This window comes from Phacochoerus africanus, chromosome 2, assembly GCF_016906955.1.
Source record: "Phacochoerus africanus isolate WHEZ1 chromosome 2, ROS_Pafr_v1, whole genome shotgun sequence".
Taxonomy (NCBI): domain Eukaryota; kingdom Metazoa; phylum Chordata; class Mammalia; order Artiodactyla; family Suidae; genus Phacochoerus; species Phacochoerus africanus.
Genome location: NC_062545.1, coordinates 255,657,021 through 255,682,426, shown reverse-complemented (window position 1 = coordinate 255,682,426; position 25,406 = coordinate 255,657,021). Strand labels below are relative to the sequence as shown.

General features: G+C 40.6%; 2 long non-coding RNA genes across 3 annotated transcripts in view; both read left to right on the top strand.

Moving 5' to 3' along the window:
* The first annotated feature begins 3,583 nt into the window (after positions 1–3,583).
* On the top strand, positions 3,584–15,975 carry LOC125120258 (uncharacterized). Of its 2 annotated transcripts, XR_007133293.1 has the most exons (6): positions 3,584–4,068; positions 6,366–6,424; positions 10,404–10,531; positions 11,760–11,814; positions 12,358–12,450; positions 15,443–15,975. It is a non-coding gene; the product is annotated as an uncharacterized LOC125120258 (long non-coding RNA). The 2 variants fall into 2 exon arrangements; XR_007133294.1 differs by lacking the exon at positions 11,760–11,814 and having other exon boundaries at positions 3,587–4,068.
* A 1,700-nt stretch (positions 15,976–17,675) lies between these two features.
* The window catches only part of LOC125120259 (uncharacterized), a 31,479-nt gene continuing 23,748 nt past the window's right edge, over positions 17,676–25,406 (top strand). Inside the window, exon 1 of the long non-coding RNA XR_007133295.1 lies at positions 17,676–17,763. This is a non-coding gene — a long non-coding RNA (uncharacterized LOC125120259). The remainder of the gene's footprint in view (positions 17,764–25,406) is intronic.

Genomic DNA, 25,406 nt, shown 5'->3' with positions numbered 1-25,406 from the left:
TTTTAAAAACTGAGTCTTGGAGTTCCCGCCGTGGCTCAGTGGTTAACAAATCCAACTAGGAACCATGAGGTTGCAGGTTCGATCCCTGGCCTTGCTCAGTGGGTTAAGGATCCAGCGTTGCCGTGAGCTGTGGAGTAGGTGGCAGACATGGCTCGGATCCCGCGTTGCTGTGGCTCTGGCGTAGGCCGGCTGCTGCAGCTCTGATTCGACCCCTAGCCTGGGAACCTCCATATGCCACAGGTGTGGCCCTAAAAGGACAGAAAGACAAAAACAAGAAACAAACAAACAAAAAAACTGTGTCCTGGCCTAAAGGGAGTAGCGAGGAATCTTACAGTGATCAAGGGACAGGGTTAGATCAACTCATGGACAGTCTTCTGATTGGTTGGTGGTGAGGTAGTTGGGAGTCAGAAACATCAATCATCTGGTTCCAACCGGACTGGGGTCTGCGCATTTGTGGGCAGCAGACAGTTAACTTCTTCCACCTGGTGGGTGTTTCGGTATCTGCAAAAATAGCTCAAAGGACATGGCTGAGAGTATTATCTATAGTCTTTGGGGAAGAACTAAAGGTCCTTGACTTTGTCTAATGGCTGAACTTACTGTGTTGTCTTGCTTGACTGTTTTCTTTTCTGCATTTTCTTACTTCCCTGATTAAATTTATTCTTTGACTAAAGTCTTTCTACAGACAAAAGGCAGGTGGAGGCCATGGGTGGGGGTCTCTTCTGGGAAGACCTCACAGGGTCCAACTTGGTTACAACTTGAGGGGGCATATGGTTTCTGTCACAACTACTCAACTCTGCTGTTCTAACACAAAAACAATCATAGGCAATATGTAAATGAATGAGCTTGGCTAGTAAAACTGTATTTATTATAACAGACATAAGGTCAGATTTACCCAAGAGCTGTAGACTGGGGACTCCTGAATTAGATTACACGTGTAAAAGAACTATTAACTTAGGGCCACACAAGGCAAAGGAAACTCCTCTGATCTTTGACAAGGAATTTCTCTCCAAAACAGGAGTGTGAGAATCACCTTAAAAGATGTGGAGGTGGAACCAGGATGGGAGATCCAGGGATGTGAGAAGTGGTGCTATTCTGTTCTTCACTGTTTTCCTGACAAATTCCTGTTCTTCTTCTGAGACTCAGGGTTTGGTTTTGTTTTGTTTTGTTTTTGTTTTGGTTGTTGTTTTTGTTTGTTTGTTAGGCCTGCACTCTTGGCATATGGAAATTCCCAGGCTAGGGGTCTAATTGGAGCTGTAACTGCTGACCTATTCCACAGCCCCAGCAATGCCAGATCTGAGCAGTGTCTGGGACCTACACCACAACTCACAGTAATGCCAGATCCTTCACCCACTGAGCGAAGTCTGGGATCGAATCCGAGTCCTCATGGATACTAGTCGGGTTCGTCACCGCTGAGCCATGACAGGAACTCCCCCAAGACTCAGTTTTGTTTGTTTGTTTGTTTGTTTTTGTCTTTTTGCCATTTCTTGGGCCGCTCTCGCGGCATAGGGAGGTTCCCAGGCTAGGGGTCGAATCGGAGCTGTAGCCACCGGCCTACGCCAGAGCCACAGCAATGCAGGATCTGAGCCGCATCTGCCACCTACACTGCAGCTGACGGCAATGCCAGATCCTTAACCCACTGAGCAAGGCCAGGGATTGAACCTGCAACCTCATGGTTCCTAGTCAGATTCGTTAACCACTGAGCCACGACAGGAACTCCAAGACTCAGTTTTTAAAATCATTAAACCTAAGCCTTCCTGAGAGCCCTTCCCACACTCCCACCACTAACACCCAGTCCCTGACAAAGTTAGCCCCCACAGCACAAATCATGCCCCTGTCAACTGATCATGCTGCATGGTCACTATCAGAATGAGCTTTACATTATGGAGAGTCAGGAGATTATATTTATATCTTTATATATTTATATATCCAACCAAAAGATCAGAGAAACTAAGCTGATTCTGACACAGTCTTGCCCTGAGTAGCTGTTAGACGAAAAGGGAGAAAAACACAAAATACTGGAAATCCCAGTCCCAGGCAACAAAGTGGCTGTGACAGAGGAAGGCTTGTACAGCTGTGCCCACAAAAAGAAACAGATGCCTGGGGGATCTGGAAAAACCTAGAGAGAAAAGGATGTGGGAGTCCAGGTTTGAAGCATAAATAGTAGTTTTCCTGGCATACATTTGGGAAGGACATTCCAAAAGCCCAAAGTTCACTGTTTCTGGTTTTAAAGATCTGAGTGAACCTGGAGAATTAATCCCCCGTGTATTCAATCATTAGTTAAGACTGGCCATTCTGTAGTAATGTTCAAAGATAAACTAAGGCATATTAATTTTTTAAGAGTTTATTTGAGCAAAAAGTGATTTGAATTGGGTAGCACCAAACCAGAGGTGGTTAGTAGTACTCCCCTGGCCTGAGTTAGCGACAAGACTTTAAATAGAGAAGACCCAGAAGCAAAGCAAAGCAATGATCTGATTGCTTGTACCTTAAACAGTTACTTTATTTGATTTTTTTTTTTTCTTTTTACAGTTGCACCTGTGGCATAGAGAAGTTCCTGGGCCTGGGGTCAAATCGGAGCTGCACCTGGGGCCCATGCCACAGCCACAGCAACACTGGATCTGAGCCACGTCTTCAACGTACATTGCAGCTTATGGCAAAGCTGGATCCTTAAACCACTGAGCCAGCCCAGGGATCGAACCCGCATCCTCACAGAGACAACATCAGGTCCTTAACCGGTTAGCCACAACAGGAACTCCCTACTTGCCTTATTTGAGAAAGCCTCATTGACTGTTTGTGATTGTTTGTCCTTAGGTTTTGATTTCTTAACATTGAGGCATTGACGGGCTTAGGTTTACTAAGGCTGCTAAGGCATTAGAATCATCTCAGTCTAATGGCCTCCTTGTTTAATTAATTTAGCAGTAATAACACTATATGGTATTTGTTTTAAAAGTATGGATTCTAAAGTGCTTTTCACTGATGCTGATGCTGAAATTTTCTTTTTTTGTGTCAGCAAACACCAAACGAGTTATTTCACAGCCTTTCTCTACAAAAGAGGACTGAGGGAAAGTGGCTGGTGGAAGCCACAGAGCAAGTTCAAGGCTAGATTGAGAGGAGAACCTAGGGGTTCTGAATCACCCTCCCAGTTTAACCCCAAACACTTTCCCTCCACAGCTATCTGATGAGTCTTTAGCAGAGGCCAAGTCCTCCCAGGCCCATCAGGGAAAGTGCTCCTGGGAGAAGACATCTGAATGTCATTTTCCAGGATGATTATCTGGAGTTTGCCAGAGGAAAGGTAACCTGACTTCCCCTCTCCCAGGGCTAACTCCGAGGGAGAACCCTGCACCGTCCTGACTTAGCCACCTCAGTCGAAACTCAGTCAAAACCTACTTCAGTAAACATAGAGTAAGTGCTCAATAAACATTTATTGTGTTTATTACTCAGATTAGCAAAGTGAGGCAATATGACGTCAATCAGCCGACTTAAGCCCTCTGAATCTTTTTCCTCATATCCTTAACAGGATAGACTCTTCCTGCTTCACTATTCCACTTCCTCATCTTTGCTTGAAACCTTTTGCTGCGTTTCCATTTTCTACACATCTTAGCTGAATAGGTTCCATTCGCATATACCTGGAGTGTTTTTCCTAGTTTACGGTTTTGATTCTTCACTGTTTCCGTACACTTCTACCGTAGCTCCCATATTCCAGTTCTTACCGCCTTTGCTCAGAATTCTCTGCTGTACGGCACCAACAGCTACTAGGAATATGGCGCCTTCCAGTCTGTCACAGGTTTCGTTCATCAGGCGCAGCCATATTAAACCCCTGGCTCAGGGAGACTAACAACCGGGAAAGTCTCGCGATAAAGGTAAGTCGGAGGGGTCCGCGCCAATTTCCGCGATAGCCCAGAGAGTCCCACAGCCCCGGCACTGGAAGGGGGAGGTTGTAGCTTTTCAGCTGAGGGCTGGAAAAAAGAGGCGTAAAGTGGCAGAGTCCGGTTCTCCGAAGGGTTTCATTCACTGACTGCGGTGTTGGGAGTAAGGGCGTCATGTATGATCAGCGACTGAGCGTTTGTAACGGTCCGTATTTTCCACTCCTGTTGTAGATAGTAATTAACGGGGCCTGACGAAGGTAGACATTGCCGCATGGTGGTGGTAGTCATTGCAGCTGGTAGTGGACTCTGAGGAGGGGTGGCCTCTTACCAAGCGTTTGTGGGGCTAGTGATCGGGTGCCTCTGCGAGTGAGTCTTTCAGAATCAAGGGCTGGGGTGACATAGGAATCAATGATTGGAGGGCTGAAGGGGAGTATCTTCATTAGGGTTATTTTGGGTCAGTGAGTGAGGGCTGTAGTGGACAACTGTTAGACGCCTGTGTGATAGCTTGGAGAGCAGGCAATTCGTGATCAGCGATTCCTGCTCCAGCCTGAATTTTAACACTGTGCACCCAGGCTGCGCCCCGCACATATCACTCCGCGCACATCACCTGGGCACACGTCATTGTGTGCTAGGTTTTCTTGCGTTTACCTCTCCTTTACCGCCTCCCCGCCCCCCACCTTTTTTTGGCTGCCCCCACAGCATATGGAAGCTCCTGGGCCAGGGATCAAATCTGAGCTTCACTTGCAATTTATGCCACAGCTGCTGGCAACTCGGGATCCTTAACCCACTGCACCACAACTGGAACTCCATATCCCTGAAGAATTTCAACCACATCCTTGTATCACCTTCCACCCTTAAAGTCATCTATAGCTCCAGCTCAGACATTTTTTAACAAGCTCCAGATTCACATTAGCAAGATATCTCCTACACATTTCTGTGAGGTTTATTCACAGACACTTCAATCTTAGCATGATCAAATTAGTTTATCTTCGTCCTTCTTCATACTTTACCTGCTCATCCTACTATATTCTGCATCCTTATAAATGGCATCACTCTTCATCGGGATAGGCATAATAAAAATCTTGCAGACATCAGATTTTGTCCCCACCCTTCTCCCATATCCAATCAATCTTCTGATCCTGGCGATTTTGCCTCCCTGACATCTATTCAGTTTGTCCTCCCTGTTCCCACTGCTAGGATCTTAGTTCAGGCTGAATCATCCTTTGCCTTTTAAACCTGTATTTGGAAAACTTTGCAGCTGAATGTTGGGCACTCTGGGAAACTCAGAGGAAGGGATGGCTGATTCTATCAGAGGCTTCTAGAAAGCCTTTCTAGAGAAGGTGACATTTGAACTGAGCCTGTGCATTAAAACTGATCCTATTAAGTCTATGGATGAAAGTGACTATTACTGCTTATCGAACTCCTGTTTATTTTCTTTCAGGCAAACTCCCTCTAGTGAATTGTGCTCTTTAGAACTTCTTTGATAAGAGCTTGGGTTTAAGAGGTCAGTAGGACAATAGCTGCTATGTTTTGTTTCAAAAATAATTTAACTTTATTCTAGAAAAATTGGAAACTGAAAATGCTTAATGCAACTTAATGGAAATTACTTGTAATCCTGCCACCCAAAGATAACATTTTGATGTATGTCGTTTTAGACACTTTTTTCTTGCAAATATATTTCTTTTCAATGTTCATTGTTTTATAACTTATTTTTCTTGCTTTGTATTTCGGCAAGAAAATTCTTTCCATGGAGTTCCTGTTGTGGCTCAGTGAGTTAAGTACCTGACATGGTGTCCATGTGGGTTCGATCCCTGGCCTTGCTCAGTGGGTTAAGGATCCAGCATTGCCGCAAACGGTGGCATAGGTTGCAGGTGTGGCTTGGATCCCACATTGCTGTGGCATAGGCGGGCAGCTGCAGCTCCAATTTGACCCCTAGCTTTTGACTTCCATATGCTGCAGGTATGGCCCTTAAAAAAAAAAAATAGAAAGAAAGAAAAAAAGAAAACTTTTCCCTCGTTTGTAAATACTTTTATAAGATATTTTTTAACGACTTGTATTCTTTCAGTAATTGGTTGACCCAATCCATTTTGTCGAACATCTGAGTGGTTTCTACATTTTAGGTGATGAAGCAGCATTGTGATGAATATCCTTGCAACTATATCTTTGTGTGTATCCATGCTTATTTATTAGAATAAATACCTAATAATAGATTTGAGGGGTCAAAATTGGAAAAACTTTCTAAACATGTAATGAATACAAACATGCGCATCCTCAAAGGATAAACATCATGTCCTGATCCTTTCAGAAGTATAAATTAACAGATTGATGTTATCACAGCAAAATCCTTTGTGGGCTCCCTGAATCTTTGAAAGGGGTAATCTCTAAAAGGTAGTCATTTATGTAGTTGATCTTAGGAATTTCTAGATTCATGATTGTGGGGATTGCAGGTCAGGCTGAGACTCTTAAGGGCTATCTTCCTTTTTCTCCTCCCACCTCCTCCAGCTCTGTCCTTACAGGTATCTGCTGCTTCTCAAGAACCACAGAAAATGATCAAGTCTCAGGTAAGTAAACTATTTATACCCCATTTTGTTTTCCACTGTAGTTGAGGCAGTTTAAAATAAGTAATTCAATTAAATGAAAACATAAATAGAGATGAGGGAAAATAAAATAGACGATTTAGACTAAAGAAACTTGGAACATAGTAATACAGGCTATAGGATCATTTAATTAAAATTGAGCATACCACCCACCGTTTTATGATTTACAATGTACATTAAATATGATTTCTTGAAGAAAGTAAAGATTGTTTTGCATTTAGGTTTGAAGTTATTCTCCTGATGGGTCTGCATACCTATGATATAGTCCTTAACACTTACCAATCCATGATAAATTCCATGGCAGCCAATTACCAACCCATTCCATAAATTCCTAGGCTGTTTCTTAACATTTGTCAAAATAAGTCTAGGGCATAAAAACAAGACAATTCATTTTCTAGGTAGTAAAATTAGAGGTCCAAATACACAGCTGTCGGAGTCGCTATTGTGGTGCAGTGGAAACGAATCCAACTAGTATCCATGAGGCTGTGGGTTCTATCGCTGGCCTTGCTCTGTGGCTTGGGGATCTGGCATTGCCATGAGCTGTGGTGTAGGTTGCAGACACTGCTTGGATCCCTTGTTGGTGTGGCTGTGGTGTAGGCCGGCAGGTATAACTCCATTTCTACCCTAGCCTGGGAACTTCCATATGCCATGGGTGTGGCCCTAAAAAGAAAAAAACAAAAAACAAAAAACACAGCTGTCAAATAGTCTGGTTTGATCCATAAATAAAAATCTGTTACTTGTGGATCGGCATTTTTAAACTCTGGGAATTTGTAAAATTAGTCCAGGGGATTAATGTCATTAAAGGTAATAACTGGAGTTCCCATCTTGGCGCAGCAGAAACGAATCTGACTAGGAACCATGAGGTTGCAGGTTCAATCCCTGGCCTCGCTCAGTGGGTTAAGGATCCAGCATTGCTGTGGCTGTGGTGTAGGTCAACAGCAACAGCTCTGTTTCGATCCCTAGCCTGGGAACCTCCATATGCCACGGGTGTGGCCCTAAAAAGACAAAAAAAAAAAAAAAAAGTCATGCTAATTTTAATTTTATTAAATTTTTAAAATAATTCAATTTGCAGTTTTTAACCAATAAGTAAAGTAATTATATATTTTTCCTTTAAAATGCAATAGATTGAGAGCCTCACAATGTGTATCAAGTGAGCATGCATGGTAGATAGTGGTGATCAGGTGAATTTGCTAATCTCACTCAACTAAACACTGCTAGCCAGTGTCTTAGTGGTTGTGATTGTTATACAGTTTTAAATGTGGTTATTTGAAGCTATATATTGTTTAATTTTTACCTGTAATGTTCCATTGGTTATACATACCCCTATGTAGCATACAGCTTCAGCATAGTAGTCTTCTAAGTGGGGAGCATGCATTTCTTAGGAAATGTGCAAGATGATCCTCTGGGTTATATTGAGAGGAAAGATGAGAACTTATGTTATCTTTTTATTGATCACTAGTATCTCAGTATTGAAGTACTTGTATATAATTTGTGCACCTTATCACTTTCCTTATCCCACTTCAGCCACTAACTCCTATAGTCATATTCTAGATTTATAATTACCAATTACTACAAGCATTTCATTCTCTGTTTTATTTCTTTCCTTAATTTCTTTCTCTCTCTCTTTTCCTCCCTCCCTCTCTTTCTCTTTCCCTTCCTTTCTTTCTCCCTTTCTTTCTTCCTCTCTCACTTTTTCTTTCTTTTTCTCTTCATTTGTTCCTATCTTTCGCTCTTTTTCTTTCTCTTTCTTCCTTTCTCCCTTTCTTTCTTTCTTCCTCTCTCTTTCTCTTTCTCTTTCTTTCTCTTATTTTCTTCCTTCCTTCCTTCCCTCCCTGTGGCATATGGAGTTCCTGGGCCAGGGATCAGATCTGAGCTGAATTGCGACCTATGCCACACCTGCAGCAATACCAGATCCTTAACCCGCTGTATTGGGCTGAGGACTGAACCTGCATCCCAGTGCTCCAGAGATGCCACCTATCCCCATGTGCCACATCAAGAACTCCTCTATTTTATTTCTATTTCTAGCTTATCACTCTAGTTCTATGACTCCAGCAATTCTTCAGTTCTGTATAGATCTCTGATCCACTGACCCTCCATTTTTTCACTGTTTATTACATTCCTCTCCCCACTTCTTACTTCTCTCTTTTCTCAGCTTGAATTCCTTCTTAGTTTTTGTTAGGAGCAGCTGTCACTCCACTGAGTCCAATTGCCCATCCACTATGCCACATAGATGTCTATTATAATAGATATCTTGAACTTAATGGGGCAACTAGAATTTTTTTGTGGTAGAATATTTATATATTATATACCTGGAGTTCCCATTGTGGCTCAGTGGTTTAAGGACCCAATATCATCTCTGTGAGGATGTAGGTTCAATTCTTGGCCTTGCTCAGTGGCTTAAGGATCCAGCACAGCTGAACTGTAGATTGCAGATGTGGCTCAGATTCAGTGTTGCCGTGGCTGTGGCATAGGCCCCAGCTGCAGTTCTGATTCAACCCCTGGCCCAGGAACATCCATATGCCATAGGTGCAGCTTTAAAAGGGAAAAAAAAAAAATACACACACCATAAAGTTTGCCATGTAGTCATTTTTATGTGTATAATTCAGTTGTATTAGTTATAGTCACAGTTTGTGCATCCATCACCACCATCTATTTCCAAACTTTATTTTTGAATTAAAAATTTTTTTATTTTGCCTTTTAGGGTCACCCCTGCAGGCTAGGGGTCTAATTGGAGCTACAGCTGCCAGCCTACGCCACAGCCACAGCAACGCTGGATCTGAGCCGAGTCTTCGACCTACACCACAGCTCACAGCAACGCCAGATCCTTAACCCACTGAGCAAGGCCAGGAATTGAACCCGCAACCTCATGGTTCCTAGTCAGATTCGTTAACCACTGAGCCATGACGGGAACTCCGAGTTGTACATTTTAAAGCAAATCTCATACATGACATTTTACCGGTGCATACTTGCTTGCAGATTTTTGTTGTTGTCATCTTCATTTTTCTGACAAGTGATACTGGTTTTCCTTTTAGTGGTTTCCTTTTCAAATACATTTATGTACATAAAAGAGTTGAGTTAAAACTGTTAAGTCAGTAATAGTGCAGGTAACACACTGATGTGGCAAAACCTGTGAAGGCAGTATGTGAATTAATGATGTTTGAGAGCATTATACTGAACTCACAGTTCCCTGAATTTACTGTGTTCTTCATCGTCATATGCCTTCCTGATCTTTCTCTCTCTTCCACTCCATAGGTTACCAGAGGATACACTTCATTTTTCATGTTTCAGAAACTTTTAATTTCATCTTTACATTTAAAATTTTTTATTTTTATATTTTTCAGTATTCATTTTGTATTACCTTATATCTACAAAGCCCAACTCAACATCCCAAAATAGAATCACCTTTCTTCCCTATTTCTATTATAACCTATTTCACACCTATAGCATTTAGATACTTACTTGTTTGCCTCCATTTACTAGTCTGTAAACCTTACTCTTTTTTTTTAAAATGCATCTGTGGCCTATGGAAGTTCCTGGGCCAGGGGTCGAATCAGAGCTACAGCTAAGGCCTTCACCACAGCCACAGTGACACTGGATCTGAGCCACACCTATGACCTACACCTTGATGCTGGATCCTTAACCCACTGAGCCACAATGAGAACTTGTGTGTTTTATTCATATTTGTATCCTTAGCGCCAAATAGGGCTGGTCACACAGGTGCTTAATAAATGCTTGCGGGAGAGAGAATGTATGATTCTCACTAGCAAAGTTTTCCTAATAGGTGTTTGGGTTCTCCCACATAGAAGAACCCCAAAATTGGCCTTATAGTAAACATTCTCTGTTAACTTTTTGTGATGATGAAAATAGAAATAACTTCTCATACATCTCTTACACATCACTCAGTGTTTTTCACTTTAGATTGAATAGGAATGTCCTGTTACAGGGATTTGTGTCATCCAAAGGTGTGACTGTTGGACTTCGCTCAGGAGGAGTGGCAGCAGCTGGACTCTGCTCAAGGAAACCTATACAGGGATGTGATGCTGGAGAACTATAGCAACCTTGTTTCAGGGGGTAAGGACATCTTTCCTCAAGGGTACTGTTATTATTTACTTATTGCTGTGTAACACTTACTCCAAAATTTAGTGGTTAAAGTCAACATTTTTTTACAAATAATTTCCATAGGCCAGAAATGTGGAATGACTTAGCTTGGTGGTTCTGGCTTGTGGTCTCATGTGGTTGTAGTGAGATGTTAGCAGGGGCTGCATTCATCTGAAAGCTTGACTGTACTGTAGGATCCATTTCCAAGATAACTCACTCCCTTGGCTATTGGCAGGAGTCTTTAGTTCCTTGCTATTCATTGGCAGGAAGATCTCAGTTTCTTGCCATGGGGGTCCATTCTCATGACGTGGTGGCAAATGTCCCCCAGATAGAGTGAGAGCAAGGAAGAAGTCACAGTGCCTTTTATGACCAAGTATCCGAAATTACACACCATTACTTCTATTTTATTGTGTTTATTAGAAGTGAGTTTCTAAGTCCAGCCCACACTCAAAGGATGCAGAATTAAGCCTTACTTCTTGAGGGGAAGAGGGTCAAAGAATTTATGGGGATATATTAAACCCACCGTAGAACCCAGTCAACTGCCTTTCCTTTATATTTTACTAAAAGCTGCTGGGTCTCTTAATGCTTAATGAGTTCATTTGAAGCAATAACAGTTAAAATAATATTCATTTTGCGTACTAAATACTGTGTTTCTACCTCTTCAGTGAATTTGGATGAAGAGAAAATGGGTATTGCATCCTACCCATTCTTTGAAGCCCCCAAGACATTCTTTGGAGGCTGGGCCCAAGTTCGTGTCTTTTATAAATTAATTGTGATGCTATATATGTATTTATTATATATATAATAAAGTGTTCAAATGTTAATTACACAGCCTGATATATTTATTTTCATATGTATACATCTACTTGACCACTACTCAGATCAAGATACAGAATATTTTCAGAGTTCCCATTGTGGCTCAGTGGTTAACGAATCCAACTAGGAACCATGAGGATGCAGGTTCAATCCCTGGCCTTGCTCAGTGCGTCGGGAATCCAGTGTTGCCATGAGCTGTGGTGTAGGTTGCTGTGGCTGTGGTGTAGGCCAGCAGCTACAACTCCTATTAGACCCCTAGCCTGGGAACCTCCATATGCCGTGGGAGCTGTCCTAGAAAAGGCAAAAAGACAAAACAAAAAGATACAGAATATTTTCAGTTCTTCAGCAGGCTCTCCTGAACCCCCCTTACCATTTACCTCCTCAGAGATAACAACTTGTGGTTTCTGTCACCATGAATTGATTCTGTTTTTGACCTTCATGTAAGTGTAATCACACAGTAAGTTTTTTTGTCTCATGTCTTTCATTTAACATATCTGAATTTCATTCATGTCTTTGCACATGATAGTAGTTTGTTGTTCCTTATTATTGTGTTATATTCTATTTGATGAGTATACAATAATTCATCCATTTATCCGGTTCACTATTGATGGTCATTTGGGTTGTTTAAGATTTGGGCAATTATGAGTAAAGTTATTCATACTCATATGTTAATAATATATAACATTTTCATACATGAACATTTTATACATATCTTTTGGTAGAAATAAGCATATCATTTCTTTTGGGTATATACAGAGGAGTGGAATTTCTTGGTCATAGAGTATGTGTATATTTAGCTTTCATAGATATTACCAGTTTTCCAAAGGGATTATAACAATTTGTATTATTTGTATGAGAGTTCCATTAACCTTTGGTAATGTCTTTTTAATTTTAGCCATTCTGGTGAATGTGTAATGGATGTGAGTTCTGGGATGGTTAGTTGCCCACTAACACCCAAGTCCTATATTATTTCCCATAAACAGGGTCTCAGTCTCTGAATTCAGATGTAACCTTCTTATTTAAACAAGGAGAACCATGGAAAGAGGAGGAACACATGTCAAATTGGACCTATTCAGGTAAGTGAGAACCATCAAATGGGAGGCAGGGAAGTAAGATTCATATTGATTATTGAGATGTCTATCTTTTAAGTATTCTTTAGGGAATTCTTTTTTTTTGTCTTTTTTTTGTCTTTTTTGCCTTTTCTTGAGCCGTATCCTGAGGCATATGGAGATTCCCAGGCTAGGGGTCCAATCAGAGCTGTAGCCACTGGCCTACGGCCTACGCCAGAGCCACAGCAGAGCCACGGCAACGCAGGATCCGAGCCAACAGGAACTCCTAGGGAATTCTTGAAGCCCGTAGATGTTTACAAATGGCTGAAGACAATTGGTGCGGGATTGTGGAATACTTAAATGGGATACTGCTACTATCAAACACCCACATAATCCCTTTTGACTTTTAGATAAATATGATACCCTCTTACCTACACTCTTAATCTTATCTAGCCCATGTATTTAGGACATTTCTTAATTAGTTAGCATCTCTATGACTAACATCTTAACACTCCATTTTCCCAGAGTGGGCTTTTACTTCTCTCCTCGAACATTCTTAGGTATGCTCTCTTTGAAAGTAACGTACTGAGTGATATTCACATTCTTTCCAATTGCTGTGTTTTTCTCACCTTCCTTTCTTTGTGAAGTGTCTTGGAGTTACAATCTTTCAATAATAGAAATGTTATTCCTTCCTTGCCTGCCTTTTTTCCCCACTACTTTCTCTATGACCATTTTAGCTGATTCTTTATGCCATTTTTATTACTGGGTGTTTTCTTTCTTTTATTCAGTGCCACTTATTAAATTTTTATTTCCCTTCTTTTTTCCCTGACCACACCTTGTAATTTAATCTTCCTTTTTTTTCCCTGAGTGCAGTCAATTCTTTTTTCATTTCTCCCTGTTTTTTTTTTATTTGTTTTGTTTTGTTTTAATTCTGATTCATGGTGATTTTTCCATGTGCTGATATGCTTGTTTGAGTGTATTTTATTCTGCTTGGAGTTCAAATAAAATTTTATCTTGTTTCATGGCAAGTTTTTTTGTTTTGTTTTTTTGCTTTTTTTTTTTTTAGGGCCACACCTGCAGCATATGGGAGTTCCCAGGCTAGGGATCGAATCAGAGCTGCAGATGCTGGCCTATGCCACAGCTCACAGCAATGCCCATTCAGTGAGGCCAGGGATCGAACCTGGGTTCGTTACCACTGAGTCATGATAGGAACTCCCCATGGCAAGTTTTTTAACGGGGGTGATTTCCTTTGTTTATTTCTGTACAAATTTATTTCCTGGTTTTCTGTAATAGTTTCTATGGACTTTACTTTTTCATTTTCATCATATCATGGCATCTTGTTTTTTTTTTTAAATAAGATTTCTAATTTTATGGGTCCTTTTTCTGTCAGTAGCAATGTCCAGGTAGTTAAGCAGGATCCTTCTTTCCTTCCTTCATACCCTCCTTACTTCCTTCATACCCCCTTTCCTTCATGTGATTAGGGAGGAGTTTTCAGTTTTCTGGTTTTGTAGTTCTCCTTTGTCTTCTAGGACCCTAAATTTCCTCTCTTTTTTTTTTTTCTTTTTCCCATCACCACCACCCAATTACCAGAGGGTACTCCTTCCTTCTTTTTTGCATTTTGTCTCTCTTTTAAACTGCCTATTCTTCTGAGGATTGCCCCCTTTAAGTAGAGTATATCTTATCCTCTGCCTTTTTAATGTCATCTGACCCTTTTTATTTTTATTTATTTATTTTATTTTATTTTTTTTGTCCTTTTGCTATTTCTTTGGGCCGCTCCCACGGCATATGGAAGTTCCCAGGCTAGGGGTCGAATCGGAGCTGTAGCCACTGGCCTACACCGGAGCCACAGCAACGCGGGATCCGAACCGTGTCTGCAACCTACACCACAGCTCATGGCAACGCCGGATCGTTAACCCACTGAGCAAGGGCAGGGACTGAACCCGCAACCCCATGGTTCCTAGTCGGATTCATTAACCACTGCGCCACGACGGGAACTCCCATCTGACCCTTTTTAAATGTGTGTACTTTGAAATCTTTTCCCGGTAGTTTTGCTCTAATCTGCCTGGTTACATATAAAATATTTTTATTTTTAGTGTGAATTTAATCTTTCTGCTGGTCACAACAACTCACTCTCAGTCCCCTTTGCTAGCACCCTTCCTCTTTCATTCTGAGATATTTTTTGGTCTGCCTATGTTCCTCACAGTAGAGATGGGCAGAAGTGCCAGGGGCTATGTGGGAGTTCATCAACTCTTACTTTTCCATTGCTCTCTGGTCACTTCTTTTTATGTCTGTTTCTTCTTCTGTCTTTGGTTTTTTTTATTTTTTATTTTTTGGTTTTTATGGCTGTGCCTCTGGCACATTGATGTTCGCAAGGTAGGGGTTGAATTGGAGCTGCAGCTGCCTGCCTATACCACAACCACAGCAACATGGGATCTGAGCTGCATCTGGTGACCCACACCACACACATCTCACAGCAATACCAGATCCTTAAACCACTGATCAGAGCCAGGGATCAAACCCACATCCTCATGGATACTAGTGGGTGTTGTTACCACTTAAACATAATGGGAATTCCCTGTCTTTGTATTTAAATATCATATTCTTAAATTTTAAAGCTAGGAGTTCCTGTCATGGCTCAGCAGTTAATGAACCCAGCTAGCATCCATGAGGATGTGGGTTCGATACCTAGCCTTGCTCAGTGGGTTAAGGATCTGGTGTTGCCATGAGCTGTGGTGTAGGTCACAGACATGGCTCAGATCCTATGTTGCTGTGGCTCTGGCCTAGGCCTGAAGCTATAGCTCCGAATGGACCCCTAGCCTGGGAACTTCCATGTGCCTTGGGGGTGTGGCCCTAAAAGACAAAAAGACCAAAAAAAAAAATTAAAGTTAAACAAACTCATTATCAGATTTCTATCTATTTCCGCTAAAAAGAAGAGCTTTATTTATTTTTTTATTTGTGTTTTATGTTCTTCAAAGCTCAAAAGCAAAGTAACATCATTTAGACATGGATTTTCTTTCAGACTTTGAAATTAGACCCGAGATGAAAGAATTAACTTCACAGAAGAGAATTTCTGAAGAAGTGATACTCTATAACATGATAGTACTCAAATTTTGAAGACTGGAAACTTGAAGATGGGATAAATCACCAGGAAAACCAAGGCAAGCTTTTGAAACAAGTTGCATTTGTTAACAATAAGTCACTGACTAAGGAGATAGACCAAGAATGTAATGCACTGGGGAAAATAGTTAATCTGAACAGAATATCTAATGAGCACATCAGAGCCTTCATACATAAGTCATATCTCTTTGCCCAACCAAAAAGTCTAACAAGTGAAAGATATGAATGTATTCAGTGTGGGAAAGCCTTCAGTGGAAAGCCAGGACTTATTGTACATCAGAGAATTCATACTGGGGAAAAACCATACAAATGTGATGAATATGAAAAAGCCTTTATTCAGAAGTCACAACTTCTGTACATCAGAGAATTCATACAGGAGAGAAACCCTATGAATGTGGTGAATGTGGAAAAGCATTCATCCAGAAGTCAAACCTCATTATTCTTCAGACGATGCACAGAGGGGAGAAACCCTATGAATGCAATGAATGTGGGAAGGCTTTCAGCAAGAAGTCAACACTTAGTGTTCATCAAAGAGCTCATACAGGGAAGAAGCCATATGAATGCAGAGAATGTGGAAAAGCCTTCATCTGGCAGTCACAGCTCATTGTACATCAGAGAATTCATACTGGGAGAAACCCCATAGATGTAATGATTGGGGAAAAGCCTTTGACAGGACATCAGAACTAAGTGTACATCACAGAATTCATACTGGAGAGAAACCCTTTGAATGCAATGAATGTAAAAAAGCCTTCATCCAGAAGTCAGGTCTCATTGTACATCAAAGAACTCACACTGGAGACAAAGGTATCAATGCAATAAATGTGGGAAAGCCTTCATCCGGAGTTCACAGTTCATTGAACACCAGAGAATTCATACTGGGGAGAAACCCTATGAATGCAGTGAATGCAGAAAAGCTTTTATCCAGAAATCACAACTCATTGCACATCAGAGAATTCATACTGGGACGAAACCATATGAATGCACCGAATGTGGAAAAGCCTTTAGCAAGAAGTCACACCTTACTGTACATCATGGAATACATACTGGAGAAAAACCTTATGAATGCTGTGACTGTAGAAAAACTTTCAGCAAGAAATCTACTCTCATTGTTCATCAGAGAAAACATATTGAACAGAAACACTTTTAATGGAGTGAGAAAACTTTAATTCAGTGGTCAAAATTTCATTACACTTGATGGAATTCCTATAGGCTAGAAACTCTATGAATGTAGTAAATATGAGAAGCTTCAACAATAGTTTCAGAACTATTAAGCATTAGAAAATGCATACTGGGAAGCTACTTTGAAAAATCATGTTTCCAAAAAACATTATATTGATTTATATCTAAAAGTTTTTTTAAGTGTACTAGAAAAATCTCAATTACACATGATTGACTTGTTCACTATAAAGTACACGTTTCTCTTTAGTGAATAAATGAATTGATTTATCATGACAGTAAAGTGACAGCCATATGTAATTGTTCTGCAAGTGATGTAAGAAGGGATTTAAGCCCAAATTATCTGTTGGTGGGAAGTGGATATGGATATTTACACTGGTCTTACCTTTTCATACTAAATGACACCATTTCCCCACCTCTCAAAACAAAAAATGTAAAAAGACAAGTTGTAACTGAAAAAGCAATTTGGTTTGTTATTTAATAAGTGTAAAAAAGAAATCACATTTAACTCTTCCCCAATTCTTTCTTGTGTTTAGAATGAAGAGAGGATGAAGCCAAAATATTTATAAAGACTTCAGAAGTCAGTGGTAGACATAAAAAATATTGTTTGATTTTTTTTTTTTTCTTTTTAGGGCTGCACCTGCAGCATATGGAGGTTCCCAGGCTAGAGGTCTAATTGCAGCTTCAGCTGCCAGCCTATGCCACAGCCACAGCAACATGGGATCTGAGCCACGTCTGCAACCTATATCACAGCTCACAGCAATGCCAGATCCTTAACCCACTAAGCAAGGCCAGGGATTGAACTGGCCTCATGGATCCTAATGGGGTTGGTTAACCACTGAGCCACAGAGGGAACCCCAGAATTGAATGTTTTTTAAAGCTCCTTTTATGGATATTTCTACCATAATGGCATTCTACTAAGCATTTTGACACATTTTTCTTATTTAATCACTGCAGCAAATGTATGAGACTGGCATTATCACAGTTCTATGGATGAGGCAGGTGGAGCCCAGAGATATCCCCTGATCCAGCTGAGGCCAGTTGCTGGTAAGTTGAGGTTTGGAATTTACACTGCCATCTTTCCCCCCACACTATTCTGGCCCTCTGGGGACATTGAGGAGTGAGTGCCATGCTACTTCAGCCCCAGAGATAATTAATTGAATGGAATTAAACATTATATGGTATTCTTATCCTGTCCCTATGTTATGTTGATTAAATAAGAAATATGCATTTTAAAGTGGATATTAGATTTTGCTTTCTTATACTTAGAAGCTGTTGGAGACATATTTTTTGAGATATTTGTTCAGGGATATGTTTTGCTACCCTATAAATTTCCTCATAACCAGCCTATGCATTAGAAATTTTACTATTATTTTTTTAGTTTTAAAAAAATTTTCTTTGTTTTGTTGAGCTGTTTTTTTTTTTTTCTTTGTTTTTGTCTTTTCTAGGGCCACACCCGCAGCATATGGAGGTTCCCAGCCTGGGGGTTAATCGAAGCTGTAGCCACCGGCCTATGCCAGAGCCATAGCAACATGGGATCTGAGCTGTGTCTGCACCACAGCTCACGGCAACACCGGATCCTTAACCCAGTGAGCAAGGCTAGGGATTGAACCGGAAACATGGTTCCTAGTCGGATTCGTTAACCACTGAGCCACGATGGGAACTCCTGTTTTTTTTTTTAATTATCACAAAATTTTCTTGCAGATTCAGTCATTGTCTAAGGTATACCCCCTTTTTTTTTTTCTTTTTAGGACCACACCCACAGCATATGGAAGTTCCTGATTAGAGGTCAAATCAGAGCTGCAGCTGCTGGTCTACACCACAGATCACAGCAACACTGGATTGCTAAGCTGCTGAGCAAGGCCAGGGATTAAACCCACATCCTCATGGATACTAGTTGGGTTCTTAACCCACTGAGCCACAATGGGAACTCCTGGCATACTCTCCTTTTAAAAACACAAAACCTAACCTTATATAGTATAATTTTTTTTTTTTTTGTCATGGTCACAGCATGTGGAAGTTCCCAGGACAGGGATTGAACTTGCAACACAGCAGTGACCTGAGCCGCTGAAGTGACAATGCTGGATGCTTAACCCCTGCACTGCAAAGGAACTCTTAACCTTATATGTTGTAAATATTCATTGTCAAGTAGTATAATGAATAGACAGATAGGTATCAAAAAACCTTTTAAAACTTTTATTGAATGAAGGTGAAGCTAATGAACCACATTGAACTTGATACTAAGTTTTTTAAATGAAATATTTCTTTTTTAGATTTTAAATGAAAAATGCTTTAAAACTGAAATAATTAGTAACAACTATAATTATTAATTTACATTTAAAATGTTTTCAAATAACGATTCTAAAATAAAAGGAGTTAATATCAGTCATGCAATTTTTTAGTCATATTTGAAGATCAGTGTTGATATAACACTCATATTCATAACCTTGATATGTGTATGAAGTTAATTTTCTAAACAAACATATCAGAAACTAAAATATCCATGTGTTTTGCCCTATTTGATAATGCAAGTTACGCAGTCACCATTAATTTATGGAATACTTGTCTTAGATTTTCCTTCAGGTCCAGCTTACTGATTAGGCCTCATATGAAACCAAATAGTATTTTCAGGGAGTCTCAATCATTAGTCACTAGCCATTTGTTAACCCTTCCCACTATCAACCCTTTAATTCTGTGCCTGATTTCAGCAAGAAGAAAACTCATATCCCTTTTATAGTCATTTCAATTCTCAGATACTTAGAAGAAGATTCAATATCTTGTTTTGTTTTGTTTTTGGCTGCACCTGCAGCATACAAAAGTTCTTGGGCCAGGGACCAAACCTGAGCCACAGCAGTGATAATACTGAATCCTTAACTACAAGGTCACTGGGGATCTCTTCGAAGATTCGATAGCTATCTTTATCTTCACATTTTGACCTCTTACTTCATGGTTTCCTGCATGTAGCTAGTATTGCCATGAACATTAAATAAGCAGGAAATTCCATACTTTTTTCTCTTGCCTCCTAATATATTTGACATCTCACCCTATTTACTCCTATTCTCATTAAAAGGACACTTTATACAATGTTCTTTCTCCTTCATCAGTATTACTAACCTTTTCACTTCATTATTATTACTAATAGATATTTATTGGGCACTGTGAGTCAGATACAGTTCTCATTTTAAACAACTGGAACTTGAAAGATTATACATGAAAACACGAGAGTTCCCTGGTGACCTAGTGGCATTGTCACTGCTATGGCTCGTGTTCCATCCCTAGCCCAGGAACTTTTGCATGCCAAAAAAAAAAAAAAACTTTTGCATGCAAAAATTATTCTAAAAATCTATATATGTGGAGTTCCTATCGTGGAGCAGAGGAAATTAATCTGACTAGGAACCATGGGGTTGGGGCTTCGATCCCTGGCCTTGTTCAGTGGGTTAAAGATCTGGCATTGCTGTGAGCTGTGGTGTAGCTTGCAGATGCAGCTCAGATATGGCGTTGCTGTGGCTATCATGTAGGCTGGCGGCTGTAGCTCCGATTGAACCCCTAACCTGGGAACCTCCATATGCCACAGGTGCGGCCCTAAAAAGCAAAAAATAAAACATAAATAAATTTGTGTATGAGTTATGTTCCAGTCAGGAAAACAGAACCTATGTTAGATGGTTCAATAGATGGACTTCAATACAGGGAAATTGTAGCAAAAGTGTAAGAATACCTTAAAAATGCAAAAAGGAAAAAGTGAGACACATCAAAGATTAGCAGCAATTGGCACTTCTGTGCTTCCAGAGACTGAATATTTGTGTCCTCCCAAAATTCATATGTTGAAACATAATCTCTAACATAAAGGTATCTGGAGGTGGGACTTGCAGGGCTTATTAGGTCTGAAGACTGGAGCCCTAATAAATAGAAATAGTATCCTTATAAAGGAGACCTCAGGAAGCTCTTTTGCCCCTTCCATCAAGTGAGAACTCAGGATAGGACAGCTGTCTGTGAACTAGCAAATCTTACTTGGCTTGCACCTTTACCAGAGCCTTGGTCTTGGGCTTCTCAGCTTCCAGAAATTTCTGTTCTTTATAAATCATCCAGTCCATATTATGTGTCTAGTTTTAGTAGTCCGAATGGACTAAGACATGCATTGCTGGTTATAGTATGAAACATCTCAGTCTTCTAGAAAGATAATTAGACAATATTCAAAATTGTTTAATCCTTTGTGATTTTTGTCCTAACCAAATATGGTGTGGATAAAGATCTATCTATAAGAATTTTTAAGGAGTTCCCCTTGTGGTGCAGTAGAAACGAATCCAACTAGGAACCATGAGGTTTCGGGTTTGATCCCTGGCCTTGCTCAGTGGGTTAAGGATCTGGTGTTGCCATGAGCAAAAAAAAAAAAAAAAAGAATTTTTATTTCATATTTGTTTATAATGGCAAAAATTGGAGATAATATGCTACTATTGTGGAAGGAATATCAAAATGGGTCAGTATTGCTAAGAGGGCTCTCTAAATTGGAACCAGAAGGCTACTAAGGAAGTGTAATGGGCACATCTCAGCCTGGATGGAATCTAACTTTTTGGCCACTTATTGTCCTGATGAAATCATCCAGAACATCTCCTAGAAACTTAAGATACCTACCCTAAAATAACTCATGATTCCTTAAGGACAAATATTTCCTGACTCACATCAGAGTCAATCACAACTCTTGCCAGGCAACTTTTAACAATCTCATGGCATTTTATCTTTATCAGATGTCCTAAGTCTCTTCCCTGGGATATTCTTTCAGGATTACCTGAATTTGTGTCTTGTGAATTGCAATTCTTAAGACTCCAAATAAACTCTTTTGTCTTGTCTTTTTTTTTTTTTTTTTGTCTTTTTAGGGCTGCACCCACAGCATACGGAAGTTCCCAGGCTAGGGGTCAAATCAGAGCTGTAGCCGCCGGCATACACCACAGCCACAGCAACATCAGATCCAAGCCTAGACTATGATCTACACCACAGCTGACAGCAACGTTGGATCCTTACCCACTGAGCAAAACCAGGAATCAAACCCGCATCTGCATGGATGCTGGTTGGGTTCATTACTGCTGAGCCACAATGCAAACCCCATAAACACTTATTTGCAGATTCTTGCATTATTTTGGGGTAGACACCATTCAGATATTTTATTTAGATTCAATTGATGGAAAGCTATGTTACCGAGATAACATAGTTATCTGGGATAGGCTGGGACCCAGGACCCTATACTTGCAGTGCTTGCAAGAAACTCTAAGGGACTAAAAATAAGTGCATGATTGTGCAGTTAGGGGCAAATTATGAACAATAAGATACAAAAAGGCCAAAATCTAGCTTCTGCTTTTGAGGTGCTAGAGCAAAAGCAGAATACTGTGCATGATCCCTGCATATAGCTCTATCAAGGGGGTGGGCAGACCATTAACATCTCTCCAGCCCAAGCTCCTTTCCTTCTCTCACTCCATTTTAAGGAAACAGCTCATCCCACCACCCCACCCTGGAGCAAGCAAGAGCAACAGTTAACTTGTTTTTCTAGCTGCCTGTGCTACCGCACAAGTCCCGATAAGCCTTACCTGAATTTCTCATCTGGCCTTTTATCAATTTCTACTGATTAAAGAGTTTAAAAACCTGGGTCAGTATCATTATCAGTAAAATAATACTGTAGAATATTTGAAGACATGAAGGAATATTTACCAAAAAACGAAATTTAAAAAGTATTTTTCTATATATTACATTCTTTGTAATGTTAAAGCATATATAAGAATTTAAGCATATGTAATTATATATAATTTGCACATATATGCATAGAAATAGCCTATATATTTAAATAAATAATTGTGGGTATATTAGACTGGGCTTGTAGCTGATTTTAATTTTGTTCTTTTCTCTCTTTTCTACAGTCTATATATATTCTTTGTATAGGAAAACATTAGGTACATACATTCTTTTTAAATTAAATTCATTTATCTGACTTTATTCTCAAGAGTAGATGTAGAGGACAGCACAAATTAATGTACAAGGATTCACCAAAGAGTACTGTTTTTGGTAATGATATGGATAGAGTAGGATAATTCAATAGACAGAAAGGGAAATTTAAGGAAATTTGGGAAACTGTTGTAAGCTAATGACACTCTAGAAAAGAGTCCAGTAACTTAGCAACAATCTACCTAGAAGGAAGACCAGTTACATTCAAGGGCCAGGCACACTCAAGCCACAAGTCCTGATGGTTAAAACACAAGACAATAGATAAAGGGTCTACATCTTCTTATTTGAAGTCAGGGAGTTAATGGCCCCGGAAAAGTAACATTTCTGCATGTAGCCAAGACAGGAATATGGGTGAAATGGGAACAAAAGTAGGTGACAAGGGCTGAGAGTATGAGAGTATGTGAGTATGTGTATACAGTGTATGTTACCACCTTTTTGCTAATATACATATGATTTTTTTTCTAGCCACCCCTTGGCATATGGAATTCCCTGGCCAGGGATCAGGTTCTAGCTGCAGTTGTATAAGCCGCAGCTGCCAGATCCTTAACCCACTATGCCAGGAGGGATACTGAACCTCCATCTCAGCTCTCCCAAGACCAAACAGGTTGCACCACAGCAGAAAATACTACATGTGATATAAATAGTGCCATGACCGTCTCAATTGGACCATATAGGGTCAGAGGAGGAACTAGTAGTGATGTAAGCCTTGATGTCTACCCAGAAAGGAGGAAGAAGGTGGTCTTCTCCTCTACCCACTTTTCCAACGATTATAAAAAGGTAGCCCTCTTCTGCGGGCACAGCCCTCTCTACCACCTGCCTGTGTCTCACAAGAGTCCTATGCTAATAAACTCTTCGCCTGCAGCTTTGCCTCTCCCTGAATTCTTACTGCGCAGAAATAAAAGAACCTGAGCTTCAGTAAGTCCTGGCTCTGGGTGAGTGGTTTTAATTAAAAAACAGTGGGTTCAAGATCCCTCCTAAGTAAGGAAACTGTGAGTTCAAGTCCTAATTCAAGGTTTGGCTGGGTTCGAGTCCCAACCTGAGGAATATGATTTCAGTAGCATTAACGTAAACATAACCTAAATTCCTAACAAAGACAAAAACGCCAGAAAAATTTTTTTTTATCACAAAATATAGCCTTGTTCTTGGCTGGAAGGAATCTCTCTCACACTCTCTCTCCATAAGGAAGAATGGGGCTGTCAGAAAGACTTATTTTTATAATCATACCACAGGGTTAATAGTGATTATCTCTTTGTTAACGGAATTCCATAGTTGGGGGGGTGGGATTCTGTCCTTTTATGGTTATCTGTTGAATAAAAGGTTGCTTAAAATCTGTTTATAATGAATAGGCATTACCTTTGTGTAGAGGGGGAAAGTTTGTTAACGAAAAATTTGCATCCCTTTAGACTCCTTAGACTCCTTTTTTTTTTCTACAGCAAAAGGAAATCCCCCCCCCCCCCCACTAATTTAAGTAACAAAGGAGCAAAGCAAGTTTCTCAGATGCAAGGATAAGGAAGGGCTACTCCGAAGCCCAATGAGACGCTGCGCGCAGGCGCCCTGCCTTTGTAGAGCATAGCTTGCTGGGAAATGTAGTTCAACGAGGCCAAGGGCGCATGCGTATTTGCTGACTTGGCGGGATTCTGGATAGGCAGGCTGAGTTTGTTTTTTCGGTGATGCTGGTGAGCTGGTTTTTAACCTGACTGCACGCTGTTGGGAGTTAGGGAGGAAGCTCCGCTTAGGAAAACCCCCTCCCCCATCCCCAAGGATGAGGTGGGGCCAGAGGGACCTGAGAGAATGCAGTGGTCGGTCGGGCTTGGTGATGGGGCGAAAGGCAGAGATTTGGGTTGTTGTTTTGGTTCGCGTTGGAGTCGAGTGCAGAGTAGTGACCTGGACCCTGCATCTGGGTTATGCCAGCCTAGGAATGTCTCTGGGTTAGAGGAAGGCAGAGCCCTACCTGTGCATCTCAGCCGTAAGGGCAGAGGGTCTGGGCTCTCACTTCTGGATGGGGGGCTGAGGGGTGGGGAATCATGAGGACTGAGCTTGGGGATTTGGGGGGCTTTGGCAGTGATGGGATCTATCGGGCAGATAAACCCCCAAAGGGGAGGGGCAGCCACTCCAGACCTTAGCTGGAAATTGCAGAAAAACTGACTTAGGAAGTTATTGACCCTAGAATTTGGATCTCTGAACATCCAGGTCTTCGCTCTTTCCTCTGAAATGCAACTCTTCTAGAAGTAGTTTTTTGTTTTGATTTATTTTGGATAAATTTCTGAAGCCTCTTATGTGAAGAGCTGTGGAATTGAGTCCTTACTTTCTGTGGGCTATGAAGAGCAATTGACTGTTGTTCATTGAGATGGCATTCGTGAATGAGCTTTCAGCAACTTAAAGTGCTTTACATGTGTTACTACTTTTATTAATGAATGCAAAGGGACTGATGTAGTAGATGTCACCCAACTTGAGAGGCCCAGAGTTAACCCTGTGTCTGGATAGCAAGATAGGAGCTGTGCCCCTGGATACCACAGTAACTATAGTGACAGGGTCAGAGCCCGGAACAACAATGACAGTGGCCTTTCCTTTGTACTCTGTGGGGAAGAAGTCTGTTCCTGGGCTCATTCCAACCTTATCTTTAGAGAGGGTGTGGGTTACATCCAGGTAGTCAGATAGGGGTCTCATAAAACAGTCTTGATTTCTCAGTATCCTTTTTCTTT